Below are 18,689 nucleotides of genomic sequence, written 5' to 3'. Positions count from 1 at the left end.
TTTCAGGCAGGCAGCAGACATCCTCCACAAATGTTCAGGCAGGGCTCCTAAGAGCCTGTGCTGACTCAAGCGAAAATCCAGCTCAGTGTTAAGCACAAGTAAATAGACAGGGCCCTCTGGAGACACAACCATACTGTTTCCACTTCTTATCAGGCTTCCTTAACACTAGGGATATCAATAGGCAATAATAGAAACCTATCCAATAGTTTTTTCCCCTTGTAGGATCTGTATCTCATTAAATTTTGTGGGTTGAAGAATATATCCACTAAATACCTCGTGGATTAAGCCCACAAAAGTAAGTATGATAGTCTCGGTTTACAAGCTAAGCAATTCCCCAGGTAATCCTTTTGCTTTTTTTCTCCATCACTTGCTGAAATGGAGCTACATGTAACTAGAAGGGAGCCATGTGGGAATAAAAGCATCCAAACAGTGAAACATGGTGCTGTTAGGAGCATGGAGGTTGGGCTGGAGGACCTAAACAAACCTCATTTACTGTTTAGATAACAGACTGCTTATATTGCTGTGTGCATTCAACATTTTCCAGCAGAGTTATGAGTTTTCTGGCTGATGCACATTTTCTGTTGTTGCATAAAGGATTGTGATATAAAATCAAGATGAAGCCAAGCTGGTGGAGTTTCATTCACTGCTGAGATGTTTCTTCTGATGTGTAACTATCCTCCAAAATTGATCCTCTATGCTTATCTAAGTCACATATACCACTTATGACCTCCCCTTCAGCCCCCACATTTACATGTGAGAGTGATATCATTCTACAGTCAGTAATGTTTTCAGATTCTGTTTTTCTTTGGCCTCCTTATATTTACTCGTTTGTTTCCTTATAACGTCATGGTTGTGCTTGGAAACATGTTTGGCTACATGGGAAGAGTATCCATTGCAATTTATGCTTCCTGACCTTTGGTGAAGCTAAAATAAATTGCTTTTTGGAAAGAAACCAGAGGCTCTCCTCTCTGTTCCTTTCAAAGAAATCTGACCTTACAGTTGTTTCTTGTGGGGACAGTAGAAGCTTCTTTGAGCCAGAAAAAAGGAAGCAGGAAAGGGTAAAATTTTCCTATGCTGTTTTTTGTTGGTTTTTTTTTTTTTTTTTTTTTTTTTTTCTTTTTTGTTTTTTTTTTTTTTTTTTTTTTTAAATATAATTCAGATAGTCCTTGATGGACACAGGGTTTTTCAAATCTTTTCTCTTATTGACAGGGCTGCTTTGCCTGTCATGCTTTATCCACTTAACTCCATGTTGCTTTAACTGAGTATCTGGCACCCCCCAGCCACTGTACATGTGTTCCCTCTCCTGGAACCAGGACGTGGCTGCTGCTGTTCCCTCTAATGCATAGCCAGAAAGGATGAGAAGCCGTGCACAGATTGGACAGAGCTAATGAAGTAAGTGTCTGCAAGCCCCTCACACAGCCTTGCATGAATTCTTGGGGATATTCTTCCAGCTGCAGGGGTCATGGGCTGGGAGTCGAGCAGCAAGTGCTGGACAGGTATTGCATAGGAAATAGAGGAAATAAATTCTGCCAGCTGATGAGGGGTCATCAGTCTGGCACTTTTATGGTCTCGTGATCACAGAGAGGCAAGCACGGCATCAGCTTGCAGCCTGTGCTGCTCAGGGGAATTCCTGGAGCCTGGAGGTTCAGGTGCTGTCAGTGTAGGCCTAGAAGTCCCAGATAAGCTCTGCTGTCCTCTCTGGGCATCTGATTTCAGCTGCAGCTTTTCCCAGAGAGTGCTCAGCTCTGTTCAGCAGGGATGAAAGTCAGCTGACTTACATATGTAACATTTTTTTTTTCCTCAGACTAGGCATGTGTGTTTGGAAGAAAATGGCAGGCTTAGGAGAGCAGTGACCATGAAATTCTCAATCTTAACCATGTGCCTGTCTATGTCTTATCAAAGTCAGAGGCTCAATGTTGTGTAGAGTATTTTTAAATTACTCTCTAAAGTGAATAAGTAATGAACCATCCTGCACGTTGTTAGGGAAAACCATGCCATTGGTGGAGATCAGGAAAAGTTCCTTTCTGACAATTCTTTTTAACAATGGGATACAATTTTTTTTTAAATTTGGGGAACAGTTAGGGGCAAAGGGAGGAATACCCCTCCCTTTGGTTAACCTTGCTCGGGAAATGTGAATCACTGAACTAAATAAAGTTTGTAAAAGATGCTCTGAAAATACTATGCTACGCCCTATAATTCAGCCAAGAATGAAGGAGGCGGGAAAAGAAAACATCAAAAGTCCCTGGTTTTTTTATATTGCTTCCTGGCACATTTCTCTTCCCCCACTTCCCCCTCCCCCCTTCCCATCTTCTTTCTGGTTTTGTTTTGTTTCATCTCTTTTTTTCCCCCCTCCCCCTCTCTTTTTAAAAAGAAATCCTTTTCAATTTGTAAAGCTGGTACCATAACTTTAACAACAATCTTGTTGTCTACAGATGACAACAATGAGAAATGCCAAAGGAGAAGTGAGTCCTGTAGGGACCGGAGGACAACAAAGACAGTTTTCAACATTTTTATTAGGACCTCATGATGTACACATGAAAAATTAAGTTCAGAATATTAATTGCTCTTCAGATGGCGCCGTTTAAGTCTGGAGGATGTTAACATTCCTGCTGCATGAGAAAGGTCCCCCATCCCCTGTGTTGATACTCATCCTGCTCAAAGGGGCAGTAACATCTAAGGACAAACAGGCTGGGCACCAAATCTTGCTTGAAAGCTACTTTCACAGATTTATCTTGTGATTCCCTAGCACCCCCTTGCCAGGATCAGTTTGCCCTTGAGGGCTAGGCTGCCTAGCTCTAGCTCTTTGCAGTGCCCCAGCTGCTTCATTTCCACACATTTGAATGTATGCTTTGGCAGAGAGGATTATTAGTGGTAGAGGAGAAAAGGCAGCAGGGAAGTACCTGTCCCTGAAGTGTGGGAGTTTTGATGCTGTTTGAACAGCCGCTCGTGTGTGACATCATGGGGAAAGAGTGTAGACTGTTTGTATGGACAAATCCAGCTGTGGTACCCCTGTGCTGGCCTGTGTGGATGCTGGGAGCTGGCAGTGGCATGTAGTGGCAGGGTGACAGCAGGCATTGGGAGGCCTTGGGCTTGTTCCCCCAGCGCTTGGGGCAGCTGAGTTGTGAAACCCATCCCTTCAGTGTCTGGCATTCAGCCTTACCTGTTTAACAGAAGTTTAGCAGGGGGAGCACGGATGGCTCACTTGAACGGTGTTCCTCTGGAGCATGCCTGAATCTGCCTTACTCTCCTAACTGTGAAGAAAGCAACAAAAGAAACTGAACTCATTTTCCTCTCCTTTCTAAAAAGCCATACTGCTGGGGGGACCACTGCTGCTCTGCCCTGTCCCTGACCCTGATGGATGCCCTCTGGGTAGCTCAGAGAGGTTGGGACTTGGAGCTGTGCAGCTGCCTGGGCTTTGCAGGGAGGTGGCAGCTCTCACTGCCAGGGAGGCACAAAACCAGCTTGTCGCTTTTCCGTCTCTGTTTTGCTGCCTGACCCCTTGCCCCGCCTCGTAAAACAAACGCGCGCAACCTGGCTTCCAGGTGCTTTTCCTGCTTAAACGCCCATGGCAGCAGATGCAGCCAGGGGAGGGCTGGGGCCTGTGGCGGGAAGGGAAGGGAAGGGAAGGGAAGGGAAGGGAAGGGAAGGGAAGGGAGTTTTCTCCCCAGGCTGCCAAGCTCTGCAGCCGCTATTTAGCCTGAGGGCTACACCAGCATGTGTGCAGCTCAGGCAGTCCCCATGGAGCACTAATGACCTTTGGGTCTGTAGCTTCCCTGTCCCCAGACCTGGTGCTTTTCCATCTGGTTCCTGGTATTCCCTTAAATCCCTGCTGGCTGTTTAATAGCAGTCAGGGAGTTTCAATGAAGCTGAGGTCAGTTTGACTCACTAAATGCCACTGCTTCTAAACTGGAACCAGACTGAGTTGAGGGTTGTGTTTCTGCTGGGGGGAGCAATGACAAAGTGTCCTCTTGACTCTTCACCAGATGTTGATCACGAACCCACAGCCTGAGCAGCTCCAGGTTTACTTTGTGTGAGGGTCAGTCTCTGCAGTACATTTATGAACATGCCCCTGAGTGGACTGCTTTTCTTTAGCTGTGGTTTTTATGTCAAAGTCCTTATATATTTTGTGGGTTTTTTTGTGTTTGTGAGTACTCATTGTTTGTGTGTACCTGAAGTTGCCTGATGTGCCCAGCCTCTGAATCACCCTCTCTCTGTGAGGAATATATCTGAGCACTCAGTAGCCCAGCATGAGAAACGAAACTTCTATATGTCTTTAAGGTCAGTGAAAGCAGAAAACATGATTTCTGACAATTGCTTGGCTTCCCGATCTGCTGGTAGCACCAAGAAGCTGTGGCCAGTTAAGTACTACTGAAGCAAGCCCCGAGCCTGGCTGTGCTTCATTCTGTGGCTCTGGCTCCCTTGTGCTGTCAAGGAGCAGAGCCTTATGCCAGGAGAGCTGCCTCAGACACTGCGGAGCAGCAGGGCGCTGCTCTTGGTCTGTGGAGAGAAGGCTCGAAGCTGCCCTTCAATGCCAAGCTGGAGTGCTCTGCTGAAGAAGTGATTATGTTGCCCTTCTAACCCCTCACCCTTTTTCTATTTTTTCTTCCTCTCTTCTTAAGAAAGTAATGGGGGAAAGTTTGTGAGAGAATAGTGTTTGCTGATCTTGTGCAAAGCACGGTGACAAATGATGGCTGGAGAAGCATGACAAGGCATGTAAACTTCTGCTAATGGAAACCTGTGTGCCAGCTGAGTGTTTACTCAGGCCTGTCATTGTCAACAGAGACCCCTTTACAAGTATTGTTTGTAGTAGCAAGTGCACCATGAAGGAGAATGTGGCTTTGAATTCTATGTATTTGCCTCTTTGAAAGAAATAAAAAAAAAAAAAAAGCCATTACCTCATTTTGACATGGAATAATGGTAGTAACTAAATACCTGCTTGTATGTTTGCATATTTTGGATTTAATCAGCCTCCTTTCTATAAATCAAACTTCCTCTTAACTGCACTGTTCTCATTGGTACTGCTGAACATATGTTACTGTCCCAAGTGTATGCCTCCAGTTTGTCACCTGCATCTTTTGATATCCCTGGCTGAAGCAGGATCAAAAAAAGAAAGGGACAGCAGTGTCCCAGAGTTTTTTCTCTGCAAAGCAAGAGATAAAAGAGATTGTTGAGCAGACTGTCACACTTATTATTGTGGCTTTTCAGCAAAATGTTTCTCAAATAAACAAGCAATAGTGGAAGTTAATTTTGAATAGAATTCACTGATTTGCAGTTATCTATACAAAATACATACAAATTCTTAAACATGGCATAAACAAAGCACTAAATCTTATTTCAAAACTGCATTCGAATGTACTGTATCCATTCTGTAGAAGAAGAGAAATATCCAAGGAGTTTTGCTGATCTTTGACTGAATTTATCACATATACCCTTTTTCCCTTTAAAAAAAAAAAAAGAATAACCTACAGCTGTAAATTTTTGCCAGCCTTGTGGACCTATACAGATACCATTGAACAGGATATGAGTTGACTCAGACTGAGAGTTCAGAGAATCAGAAATAGGACTAGATAACTAGGGTAACAAACTTCATCTACATTCAGCAATTTAGAATAGCATCCAAGGTTTGCCTGTTGGATCTCCTGTGTTGCATCACGAAAAAAATCAGTGTGGGATGGCACACACTGGAAGTTTGGGATTGGTCTGTTTCTGATTCCACTCTGGCTTTCTGAGACTCCTAATTTCATCATGCCTCAGTGTCTTTTACTTTAAAAATGCCAAAAATCCACACTCAGCAGTACTTTTCTCAAAAATTTAATTGCTTTTAAATTCTTGGGGAGAGTTTTGGAGAGAAGATCCCCTTGAAGATCTGCATCTGCACAATGAAGCAGAGATTAGTTTAAATGGTGAATGTGGCCAATGCAGTGATCTTTGAGCTGAGAGAGGAGTCCTGACATAAATGTTGCCTCTTATTTTCTGGTTCACTGCTCTTCTACAGAGATTGCTGCTGTACCAGGATGCCAATAACATCCCTGCACATTTTGGTAGAGCTGATTTAGGGGCATGCCCAGATGTGTTTTGGGGTATGCTGGCTCACCACCCTCCCAAATGTAACTTAAATCCCAAAGCTGCAGCAGAAACTGTGGGGAGGCAGTGCTGCAGTCTGTTCTGTGAGATAAAGTTTTAATCTCTCCTGTTTCCCTTGGCACTCCTGCTAGCTGGGCACACAGGAAAAGCGTTCAAGTCATTTATGCATCTGGCCTTTTTGTATAGCCTTGGGAGTACCCTGCTTACCAGGCTCTGCACTCTAGTTCAATAGAAACAACACTCAGTTTGTGAACCTCTCAAGAGCTTAACTCCCTGTTACTTGGAAAAAATATCTGCATCAGGTTTTAAGGTCATCTGCAGCTAAGCTTTTAGGGTTGGCTGTTGAAGTAATCTAGGAGGTAAAGTGTAAAAACCTGCTCATGGAAAGAAGTGGAAATGGAAAGAAATAATACATTCAAGCACATCGGGGAGAGAATGTGCAAAGCAATTTAAGCCAGAGCTGCTTAAGCATTGAACAGTGGATGGTGGAAGATTTGCTGTCAAGTGTTTCCATTTTTCTTTATCAACTTGAGAAGTGAGCAAATTGCTGGCATTCGGTTCAAAAAGTGCACGTCCAGACCTGTACAGACAACGACAAACCCTTTCAGATGCTACAGACTGCAGAATCCAAACAACCAGTTTGTGCTTAAATACTGGGCAACATGCTGAACAATGTTTCCTGGCCAGAGCAGGCAGTAATTAATTGGTTTATACATGTTTATACTGGACCGAAACTAACCCCTTCTTAGAAAGAGCTGTGCATAAAAATAGTTGTGACAAAGAGCCTGGCTTCAAAGAAGGGCTGTACCTTAAGTCACCTAAAGAAAATCTCTTGTTTCCTTTTGCTTTCATCAGGAGGTATCTTTGAATTTTTACAATGAAGTATCTTGCCAAGATCTCCTGGTTTTCATGACTCAGAGCTGTGGGTCAGCAAGCAGCACAAATGCACCAGCATTGCTCCCTGCCCAGGCCAGCCAGCCTGCCCTGACACAGGGTGTGCTGTCAGGGTGCATTATTCCCTGCATGTGGCTCCAAGGGCTCTGTGCTTCCAAATAGCCCAGTGACAGAGGGACAGACAAACCTCACTTGGGGACCTGGCCACAGCTCTCAGTTATGCTGCAGAGATACTCCTGTAAGCACAGCCTCGACTCCCTGCTCTTGCTCCGCAGCACTCCTTGAGCTGCTTTGACAGTCCAGAAGAATAGAACATTGCAAGGCACCTTCAATAGCCAAGAACATTGCTACTGAAAACCCAGTTTTATTAAGAACCTTTGAAATTGCCAGGCTAGAAACATATGTGCTTTTCTAAAGGTGCTTCTGCTGAAAAGTTAATTTTGTATTAGTTACCATCCAGGAGAGAAATTATGTCATCAGCGTACAGCTAGTAATTTGTCTCTAGAAGGGTTAAAGCAAAGAAAACTCTGAGTCATTAGAAAGGAATAATTCCTTCATTTGAAGCACACATGAAACAGGAGTCCGGATGGCAAAGGAACAAAGCGTTATTCTTTCATGTGCATTTGCTGAACGCCTTGGTGTCTTAGATAAAGGACAAGTATCTACTAGTGGATTAACATTATGAAAAAGTCAGGATTAAAAAAAAATAAATAATTCTCAGTGAGGCTGTGTAATTGAAACTCCACAGAAGTTCAAAAGCTTAGGCCAGTAAGCTCCTGGCCACCAGCTAATTCATGTATTTTATGACAAGAAGGCAGAATGCTAATTAACAGAACAGCATATGGAGGGGGAGAATGAGAGGGCTGCATGGATATTCAGTGACAACCATCTGAACTTCAGAGGCAGTACAGAGGGCTATTAATGCACTCCCTTGCCCTGTCTGAGAGTGCTGACCTCACTTCTAATCCTGCCCCTCCAGGGTACTTAATTTCCAGCATTGCTCAACCCAGTCAGGCCTGTTTAACAGTTTCTTTTCTGAGTTAGTCTCTTTGAAGAGGCCCTATTTTCTGTTCAGTGACATGAAAGAGATACTGATGTTGATTATCAAAGGCATGTGCTCCAAACCACCAAGTGTCTAATGCCCAGGGGAGGTAATATTATCTCTGCCTTCAACATTTACATCCTCCCGCCAAGAAAGATGTGGTGGTTAACTAGCACATCTTTTTTCCTTCCTACTAATTTTACATGAGCTATTAATCAGAGGGGAAAATTAACTAATTCTTCAGCTTGTAGGTCATGCTAGGGCAGTACTCTCATCTAGATTAAAGGGACTCTGGACTGGTGCACAGTCAGCTGTGCTGTTCCTTGGAGCCAGACAGGTTTATGTATGGTCTTTTTGCTACATTGCACCGATGAAGTTTCACTGCAAGTCTGTGCAGTGACTGCAAACCTTAGCCCCAGTTGCACAGCTGGAGGGCTGGCTACCCCCACCTACTCCTGCTTCTGGGAGGAGTCTGCTCCAGCTACCAGCTGCCACGGTGAAGATCAATCAACATCTGCCTGCTCACTGTGAAAGGGAAAAATTTCTCCTGAAGAAGGAGCTCTTGGGGATTCACCTTCTGATGAAGAGGGAAGGCCTCTCTACCAAGCAGTCATAATTGCCTGAGCTTTCAACCCAGAAATCCTTGAAATTCCACTGTGGGCAGGTGGAGCTCAGAGGTAAAAACAGGGGAAGCAATTGCTACCTTAAATGAAACTCTCACTTGGGATTTCTTTCTATAATGGTTCCCAATCACCGGCTGTGGAACTTTGTCTGCAGCAGCAGAGAGAGCTGTGGCTCAGCATAATTGCATGAAGCCCTGACAAATGACACCATTGCTGAAACTCATCTCCTGGAGCCAAAGTGATCATGCTTGCGCAGCAGCAGGTCCTCTCTGATGCAGTGATTCAAGTCTTGTCCCATCGTGACCCTCACTGTGCAGCAGCTGTACTAGGCATGCATGTACATACCATGCTTTTTACTATGGATTCTGGGGTCTGGGCTCCATGGCTCAGGAGATCTCCTTCAGCTTTGTGTCAAGTAAAATTACACAAAACCAGAGGGTATTTTCTTGGGATGAGAATTGAATCCTGACCTCTCACCTTGTGTTTCTCTGCATCTTCCCCTCCCTGCTCCCCCCCCCACCTCACTCTTAAGGTACATTCTGACTTCCTAGATGACAAAAATAAGCAATCTCAGAATGCTGGAGGAAGCTGTTTAGCTGAAGTTTAGCTGGATCAGCATTTCTTCATCTTTTGTCCATTTAAAAATATTAGAAAGAATATTGCATTTGCTGATTTTTTTGTTTTTTAAACAAAAAAATCAGCAAATGCACACAAAATCTGTAGTAAGGGATTTCAAGATACTGTGTGCACTGATAATGAAAACAATGTAGATATGGCCACATAAGTTTTAAAATTTTATCTGTGATAACATTTTGAACTAAGGGGCTTTGAGTTGACAAAAATGGGTCATATAAGCATCTAGACAGATTTTGGCTATTTAAGTAGGTCAGGTACTCTCTTTTGAGCCGAATACTAAAAAGTCCAGTGAAGGGTATCTAAACTCTTTTCAATGAGTATGGCCATGTGAGTTTTTATAACATTTTACAAATATATTGTATTAGGACGCTGACTAAACACTTAGAAATGTGTTGTGTTAACAGTGTCTGAAAGTGGAATGAGCAGGAGCTCCTCCATTACCCATGGATCCATTGTGGGCAGCTGTCATCTGTTTGTCTGGTGGGTTTTTCCTTTATAAGGATGTAACTGCACGTGCGCTATCTCGTGTAATTATTGCAGCGGAGCACACGCGAAGCACTTCTGGCAACAGGAGTATCTGATCTGAACGTGTTCTTGCTGCGGTGCCAAGCCTGGGGAAGTTTTTCTGCTGCTTGCTTGTGGACCTGCCCTTCCTACATGCAAATCTTAGATATTCATTCATTCTCTCTAAGAGCTGACCCCAAGTATTTTTGAGGTTTTTCCCAAAAATTATTTTGACTGAAAAAACAACACTTAGGTGAAAACTTTCAAGCCTTGCTATGTTTTTGCTTTTGTCCTTTATCTGGCATGCACAATACAGATAAAAGCCTCTTTTGGCACTCTTATGTGGTTTTCAGCTCCATATTGCTACCAGCTAATGAGTAATCCCTTCACTACGGAATTGCTAATGAGTTTCTGCTAGGAAACACAGAAATAACATGTAGGAGCAAATGTTCATGATGTGCCTTCAAAAACTGCTTGGATTTGGCCTTCCAGAAGAGGATCCAGCAGTGTTTTCCTCAGCCTTAATTAATCCCAGAATGAAAAAGCACCGAGCTGTGTCCAGACAGTTCTGTTCTGATCAAGACTGAGTTTACTCAATAGTGTGTCTGCACATAATAATGATACATTTTGTGATGACTGGGTGTATTCTGCCAACACTTAGCTCTGGAACAAAGGACAATGGCAGTGGTGTATGAAAATGTGTGTAAAAGCCCTTTACTGATGAGATCTACACTGGACAGATCAAAAAAACAGGATCCTTCACACAGGAGGAAAAAAAAAGTATTATTGCTGTTTTATCTTGATTTGGAAACCAAGTGTTCTGGCTCATCACCAGCATTAGACTTCTGCTCTTTTATGCTTCAGCCTCTGGAAAGTCCAGCCTTGGACTGAGGCCACTGGGTAATAACTGGAGGCTGCCATTGATCCAGAAAACAGGAGGAGCTGACATAATGGCAGGGCTAGAGCTAACCAGACTAAATGAACCTCTGTTCCTCAGTCGTGACTTGGAGGGAGCCATGGAAAGAGCTAGCAGATAGTCCAGTCTCATGCTGCAATCAGGGCAGGCTGAACTGAATATCAAATGTTGGCTTTAAGCTGGGTGATGTGTTTTCCCAAAAATCACATTTCTCACTAAGAGCATTGGTTGTAGGATATTCTTACATTTCAAACATTCCTTGTTCCAAGGCGAGTAACTTTACCTCATTTAAATTTACAAATTACAAGTAATACCTATATGTTGTCTGACCCCGCTTATTCCACTTGGTTCCTCTTGTGTATATAAACTCTGAATACTTTATGTAACCCAAAAAAAAAAAAAATTAAATGCTTTAGCAATTTATCTTGCTTTGGTTATTTTAGACTAACTGAACTAAGCTGTCAATATATTTAGCTCTTACATTGGCAATGGCAGAGCTATAATGAAGAAGACTACATATGCAGCAGGATTGCAGGATTGCCAACAACTGTATTTGCTCTTGTCATTTGACAGAAAATTAAGAATTTTTACAATAGGCAAGCTGTGCAGCTCTGATTAGTTATATCCAGTTATCTTGAATAATCTAAGCCTGCTTAGAAAATAGAGACTTTTAAGATTGCTGGTTTCCAGACCTCTAGCTTCATAGTAGTGGAACTCAGTAACACACCACCATTTCCATTTCAGTGACACTGGTACCATTTTGTTGAGATCTTCTTGTGTCTTATGGGGGAGTTTTTCTGAAACTGTTTAATTTTGTGTTTCCTTAAATTTGAACACTCAGCTCCTGATCTCAGAACCACTGGAATCCATCAATCTTTTACTACATCCCCCAGGTGTAATTGGGTCTATGTCAGCCTGCTGTGAGCAGACTACATGATAACTACATGAATATTATGCAGAGCAAACTTAATTAAAGGGTGTGAGTAAAGTGGCGTGTCTAATATCCTGTGATACATACCACAGTTAGACTAATGTGGTCAAAATACATCCACTTTTTAATAACTTGTCATGAATGCCCTGGGCTTGGCTGTGATAGAGTTAATTTTCTTCTTAGCAGTTGGTACAGTGCAGTATTTTGGATTTAGTATGAGAATAATGTTGATAAAACACTGATGTTTTAGATGTTGCTACATATTGTTTACCCTAAATCAAGGATTTCCAGTGTCTCATGCTCTGCCAGTGAGCAGGAACATGGGAATTTAGGGGGTAGCATGGCCAAACCAGCTGACCTGAACTAGCCAAAGTGATACCCCATACCAGAGAAGGTCATGCTCAGTCTATAAACTGGGGGGGGATTTGGCAGGAGCCACCAGTCACTGCTTGGGGTAGACTGGGTATTGATCAGTGGATAGTGAGCAACTGTGTTGTGCATCACTTGTCTTTCTTGGGTTTTATCCTCTCTCTCTTTTTCATTACAATTATTATTACTATTATTACTACTATTATCATTAGTAGTATTAGTATATTTTATTTTGTTTGAATTATTAACCTGTTCTTATCTCAACCCATAAGTTTTACTTGTTTTTCCTATCCTACTCCCCACTGGGAGATGGGTGTGTGTGAGCCAGCAGCTTCATGGCAGCTCAGCTGACAGCTGGGGTTAAACCACCACAAAGCAGTATATAGGTTTTTTCCACTGATGCAATTTCTACTACCAAGTTGAGCCAGTTGGCCCATTTAGGCCCGTTTTTGATCACTATGGATCTATGGTCTATGAATCAGCTGATTAATTATTACCACTGCCAACACTACCCATTTTGCCAGTGGGCTGGGTATCTGCACAGTTGTGAGCAATCAGAGAGGACATTGAGGCAGAGTATGATCTTCCCTAGAATGAACTCATGTTTTGTGGAAGCTCCATGTCAATTTTTTTCCTTCTCCATTCCCATTTAATATAATTCTTGAGCTCAGAGGACATCCAAACCATAGGCTCTATTAGTCTTTTTCATTATAGCCTTGCCAGTGACCAGCACCCTGGAAAGTGTTCTGTGTAGTTTCTAGGAAGGTAACGGTGTTTAAAGAAGTCACAGCACTTTATCCTGATGGTGTTTGTTCTCTGTGTTGAGAATTTTTGCTGTTGATTGGCTCAGTATTATTAAACAATGCTCAAGTCTTTTATTCTCTGGAAGGGACAGTAAATGTGTTTATTTTTAAAAATATCTTGAATTGCTGTAAGAAGTGCTGGGGGCAAGTCCAGTCTCAGAGAACATTCATCGACTTTATTCTCATGTGCCACTGTTAAGGGCATCTGTGCTACTTAATAGCTCTTGTTACCTTAAAATAAGGTAGGTAGTTTCCGCCACATTTCTTCCCAAGGCCAGAGTTTTTCCCATATTGTTCATATGATAGTAATAATCCATCAAAATTAATTTCAATTATAGCACTGCTTTTTTGCTGCTCTCTTTCTCATGGCAAGCCTTCCTGCAGAATTCTGTCAGTTTCTTTTATATAATTTATTCCCCCAAATATACTTAAGAAGGGGGTTTTAATGTCCCATACTGAAAATCATTATTTTTCTGAGGCAGCTTTCCCTGTCTTTATATTGCCAGAGAGAGATACACAAAAGCATTTTATAATTTATTGAACATTGGAACTAATCTGAATAGTCCTCCTTCCATTGCACTGCTCATCTGAGCTCAGCAACCATCAGAGAAATGATGGTGGTCTTGAACATGAGCTGCTATGTTTTTCCAGTTGACAGCTTTTGAGTGGAGGCACAGTTGGCCTAATACCTCTTTTTCTGGGCAGAGTTTTTACATGCAATGCAACACATACAACCTGTGGTTGAAGAGTAATGTAACCATTCTTAGGTATTTCATCCTTACACAAACATCTTTCAACACGGCTGTTCTGTACAAGACGACACTTGGATGGTTTCAAACAGATCTGCTATTGTGATTTTGATTATGGCCCAGCCGAGGGCTTTGATCAGCACAGTAGTCAAAAAGGCTGCTGGCAGAATGGAAGAGTAATTTTTTTTTAAAAATGCTCCAAAAATAAAAGGCTGCAAATCCAAATTTAATCTTCTAGGCCCCGAGCTCCCCTCAATAATTCCCAGTAACAACCACACATCTTGAAGAAATAACATTACATATTAACACATTAATCAGGAATACTATCATATTCCATTTGTAAATCATTTTACACCTTGCAATCCTATTCCCACCTTCAAATCTCTACTGAGTTGCAAAGCACAATGAAGAAAAGACACTGCCTCCTCCTGTGTGCTCACTTATTAGAATGGGGCTCATTCCTTGGCTGTGGCACAAATGATAATGTGCCCCTCAAGCTCCCTCTTGTAATTTTGCCACTGGTTTACCTCAAGAGGAATTGTGTAAGACTGGAGGGGAAAGCTCCTTTGCAATCATACAGTGAATATGGGAAGTGCCCATAAGACAGTGAAGAGCTGGGTGAGTGCAGCCTGTGGGATGATGCAGTGTGACCTCAAGCAGGGAGCAGAAGGCAACTAGTTCCTGCTAAACCCTGCACATATTCAACAGCTTCTGGTGTGCCCATGTGTGTTAAAACCACCATGAAAGTCCTAGGGAAGAAAGGGATGTCATTCATGTAATTACACCCATAACTTAAACCAGCATCTGGCCCCGATAATGAAACCATTTGCCCACTGTGAGCTATAGAGTGTCTTTTCCTTCTGGGTCTTGAATTGAGGCTAGAGCAAAGCCACACTGCTGTGGGAGCAGAGCTGAGGAGTTTCTGCTACATGTTGCCTGCTGTTCCTCCAGGGTAGTCAGGATCAAGCCCTAGTCCCAGAGGAAGACAGGCAGCAAAGCTTCTCTTATGGTGAGTCTTCTGCATGAGGCAGAAGAGATCTCTAGACTCAGCTCTCTCACAAGCCACTAGGGTATCTGTCAGGCTTTTTCTCTTGGTTTCATTGTGCCTGTGACCACATCTCACTTACCATTTGAAAGAAAAAGCCACGTAGTCCTTTGCCTGGGACAGAGACTACTCCTGCAATGCCCCACGGCCTGTTTGCTGCTGCAGAAAGCCCTCCCTGACTCAGTGACTTATTAGCAGCCAGGACTTTGCGGGTGACTGTTCACACGCCAGCTACTCCCTGCAGCTGCCTCAGGAATTGTCTGCTTGCTTGGGGCTGAAACAAGAGTGTCAAGTTTAAGTAGCCTCTGCTTAGTCCCCACATTCACATGGAGCAAATCATGAGAGGCAGCCTAGCCTGTGGAACGTGCCCATGGCATGTGCTTGCATTTGCTAACATGACTGGTCCTGAAGAGGCTTTGAAACACTTTGGGGGCAGTGAGGGAGGAGGCATTCACACTTGTGCTGCTCCTGCACTTTTTCGGTCGAGAAAGATTTCACCATAGAGCATGTAACAGAGCAGGAGAAAGCACTGGTCCTTTCAAGTATTTTTGCAATACATTAATGTGATTCTTAGTGAGAAGTCTTCTCCTTACTTGACCTATTGTGCCCCAATGCATTCCATTTTACAAGGTGCATCTCTTGTGAGCTGGCAAGCAGCCCAATGTTGTGGCTTGAAAATCTTCACAGGTGCCTTCAGGCTACTCCTCTCCCCTCCTCCATCTGCTTGAGGGGATTAAGACCAGGCCGGGAGGGAGGGAGGGAGGTGGAAATGACCACAGAGAAGAGAGGCAGCACAGCTGAAGAAGGCAGAGCTTGAAGCCAGGCAAGAGAAAGGGGAATACAAAGGCAGAAATAAGAGGGTCAAACAGAAGTGTTTTGAGAAAGGAGAGAGGAGGTAGAAATAAGAAGTGATCCTTTCTAATCTGCAGGTTCCCCAGGCCAGGAACTTTACTTGCCTCTGTGACTGCATGCTGTTCTTCTCAGATATTGTGAGTACTGCTGTGTCATATAGACTTCTGACAATGGTGGTGGGAACCAGGGGGCTGGATGTTGCCGCAGTACTTGGTAGTTTCTCTTTGCTAGAGACAGGGTGAGATGCAGATGCTATGCAAAGTCCTTTGCATTGCTAGACCTGTTGAGAATTTTCTCTCAGGAAAAAGCTGTTGCCTACAGCTAAGGCATGGAAAGACAGTATGAGTGTGTCCTTTGGAAAGAGAGGTTAACAATTATAGAGGAAAGGAAAACATATATAATGAGATAATGTGTGTCACCTTAAAAATGCGGAGTTGCTAAGGTACTGTTGTTCTGAGGAGGGTTCATGACCTTTACAGATCATAGTCTTCATCCTCAGCCCTCTTCCCAAATTTATGTATATACTCCTGCCCTGTATTCAGCAAGCTAAATGAATGAATGAATGAATCAATGAATGAAAAAAATAGTTAATATGTGGCATGAAATGCTAACCTAAAACTTTCATAAATGGATTCCAGTCTATAACGGTCCAGTCAAGAAACTGTAGCAGCTTTACAAATCAAGTGATACTAGACTTGGGCAAGCCAAGTGATCAAAGGTACAGCCAAGCCATAGTGAAACAAGCCAAAAAATCAGACATCGGCCAACAAGGCTGACTAAATATGTAAAGCATGAAAAAAAAAATAAAACACATAATAGATATGCAAGATCACTGTGGCCGCCAGGAAAAGGTGCCAAAATATCCCTGCTGGCTTTGGTTCTCTTGGCCTGGATCTACAAGTGGATGCTGAGCTGAGCCCAAACAAGGCATCAAGCATGAGTCTGGCCTGCTCCTTCTTTGGCTCAACAGCTCATCCTTGACAGAATGTGTGAGCTGGGTTCACTATGGAGATTGGCTTGTCCACAGGGAAAAAAGCAGAAAAGCCTGACCTGATCTCCCCTCACTGCCCCTGAAATGAGGCCACCTTTCAAGGTTTCATCAAGATCACTTCCACTGATGTTATAACACTAATTTCTGTTTCTGGTTTTCTGCTGTGATCTGACTCCTGAGAGCTAATGCTCCTGAAAGCAGCCAGGTCAGCTTTCATTTGTGGTTCCTTCTCCCCTGCACAAAACATCATAGGTTTAGAGAGGTGTGGAATGTATGGTGAATGCTTCCAAAGGCCGAACGTACTCCAAATATCACATTGACACACAGGCGTTTCATTAGTGTTTTTAATTGCTTTAATGAGATTCTTCATCAAGGTCTATAGATGGCAGTAGGCTGGTTTTCTCTGAGGTATTTTTCTCAAATACTTATGCAGTAGGGCATGTGCTTTTCTCTACATAAGCTTGGATCCTCTGCAGGGTCAACCCACACTAAAAGTGGTAACTAGATGCCATTCTCCAATGACTTGGGTCAAGGGTTAGGGAGGTACTCAGGGTATTTCACTACTGTATACAAAACTATTGAGCAGGTGCTTAACCATGAATACCAACAAGTAAAGAAATTTCCTATATATCAACAGAAAAGCTGAAAAGCAACACTACAATATGACAGCTTTTGATACTTACCTGTCTCTGGAGTCTCTCAGCTTTGTGCTCCTTATATTTACAATGGCTTTTGGCGAGAGAGATAAGTGACTTAAAAATAGATAAGAGTAAAAAAATATCTGAATCAGCAGTGAAATGTTCTATGGAGTCTTTCCGTTGCCACCAGTGGCTTTTTGGACCAAGGCTTTCCTGAACACTTTAAAAAAAAAAAAAAAAAAAAAAAGTATTCATTCAGATTTGATGCTGATATGCAAAACAAATGTTAAAGTTATTAGGATTACTTAAATGATAATTGTTTTTCTTCAGGGCAAAACAGTAATTTGAAGAAACCAGAACCATGACTGATCTTTTGGTTTGTAATTACCTTTATAGATGCACAATTGCATATTTGGCTCTGGCAATTGAAATTGTTCTATTTGCTTTTCTTTGTGCATGTTGTCTGTAATTACTGCATCTGAGCACAGAAGATGCTCTGTAGCTGTTTTCTGAGACCAAAAGGATGATGGAGCCTGTGGTTTAGTTGCTGGATAATTTCAAAGGCATTTTGAATAAAACAAAATTCCTAAGGAATTGCCTGCTTTGTTTAGTTACTTTTATTCTTCTTCTCTCTTTTTTTTTATTTTTATTTTTTTGGTGTTCTTAAGGGTGTGGAGTGGGAGGAGAGATGACAAGACCATATGGGCTTATTTACTATTCACAGAGGAGTTCAAGCACTTCTGTGCCTGCTCTAAGTATTGTGGAATGTTGCTAACAATTGTAAATAATTTTATGCTTATTTTGCAACATGCTTGAACTGCATGACTGAAACCCTTGGTCGTTTTGCTATTGTCATGAATAGATGAAAACAGATCTTAAACAAAAATGTGATGCTGAAGTGTACTTCCCCTTTCTTAAATCTGCAGATAGGTTCATTGGTGCCCTTCTCTGATTTTTGGAAAACAAAGGGCTGGATGCGAAGAACTGGTCAAAACATGAGGATTATGACTAAGGACAGTAAGCATGATTGTACCATATTTTCATTTCCCCTGTACAAAGGACAGAGAACTTTGTTCTGTGATCTGTCTCTGCACGAAACACATACAGCATATAATAAATTTGTTGATTGGCATACGTGCTCATATATTTTGGTTTTTATTTGTTTAATTAGAAAGGTCCCTTTACAGCATTCTGGCATAGTAAAACAACTCCAACACAGACATAACTTTCAAGGACCCCTGTCTGATGTCTAGACTTCTATCATATACACACACGCATTCTTGTATATAAGAGAAGTGCTATGGGCTACAACCTTGCCCATTTGGCAGAAGAGGACTCTTTTCCATAAAACTAAAGGTTATATGTGCTGCTTTCAGCCAGTGGAATAAATGCCTGCAGGAACTGAGGTTCTGCACAGACTTAGCACTCTCTGCCTGCCTCCTGCAAGTGCAAGGTGACTTTTTCAGCCTTGTCTTCTGTAGTATAGATATGCATCAACATACATAACCACAATTTAAAGTAACCCCTCAAAAATAATACAACCCAATGAACTTCACTGCTCATGCCTGTCTTCCCTGAGGAATGGTGAACAAACAGATGACGCGTGCCAAAT

The 18,689-nt window shown here is 42.5% G+C and overlaps 1 long non-coding RNA gene across 1 annotated transcript; it reads left to right on the top strand.

Annotated features, from left to right (window-relative positions):
* Positions 1–1,012: 1,012 nt before the first annotated feature.
* Positions 1,013–18,162, top strand: LOC121333233. The gene is made up of 5 exons (XR_005952256.1): positions 1,013–1,058; positions 1,210–1,392; positions 15,526–15,585; positions 17,408–17,453; positions 18,004–18,162. It is a non-coding gene; the product is annotated as an uncharacterized LOC121333233 (long non-coding RNA).
* Positions 18,163–18,689: the final 527 nt, after the last annotated feature.

This window comes from Onychostruthus taczanowskii, unplaced genomic scaffold (assembly GCF_017590055.1).
Source record: "Onychostruthus taczanowskii isolate IOZ18803 unplaced genomic scaffold, ASM1759005v1 scaffold16, whole genome shotgun sequence".
NCBI lineage: Eukaryota > Metazoa > Chordata > Aves > Passeriformes > Passeridae > Onychostruthus > Onychostruthus taczanowskii.
Note: the sequence above shows the minus strand (reverse complement) of the source record. Positions and strands in the feature narration are given on the sequence as shown.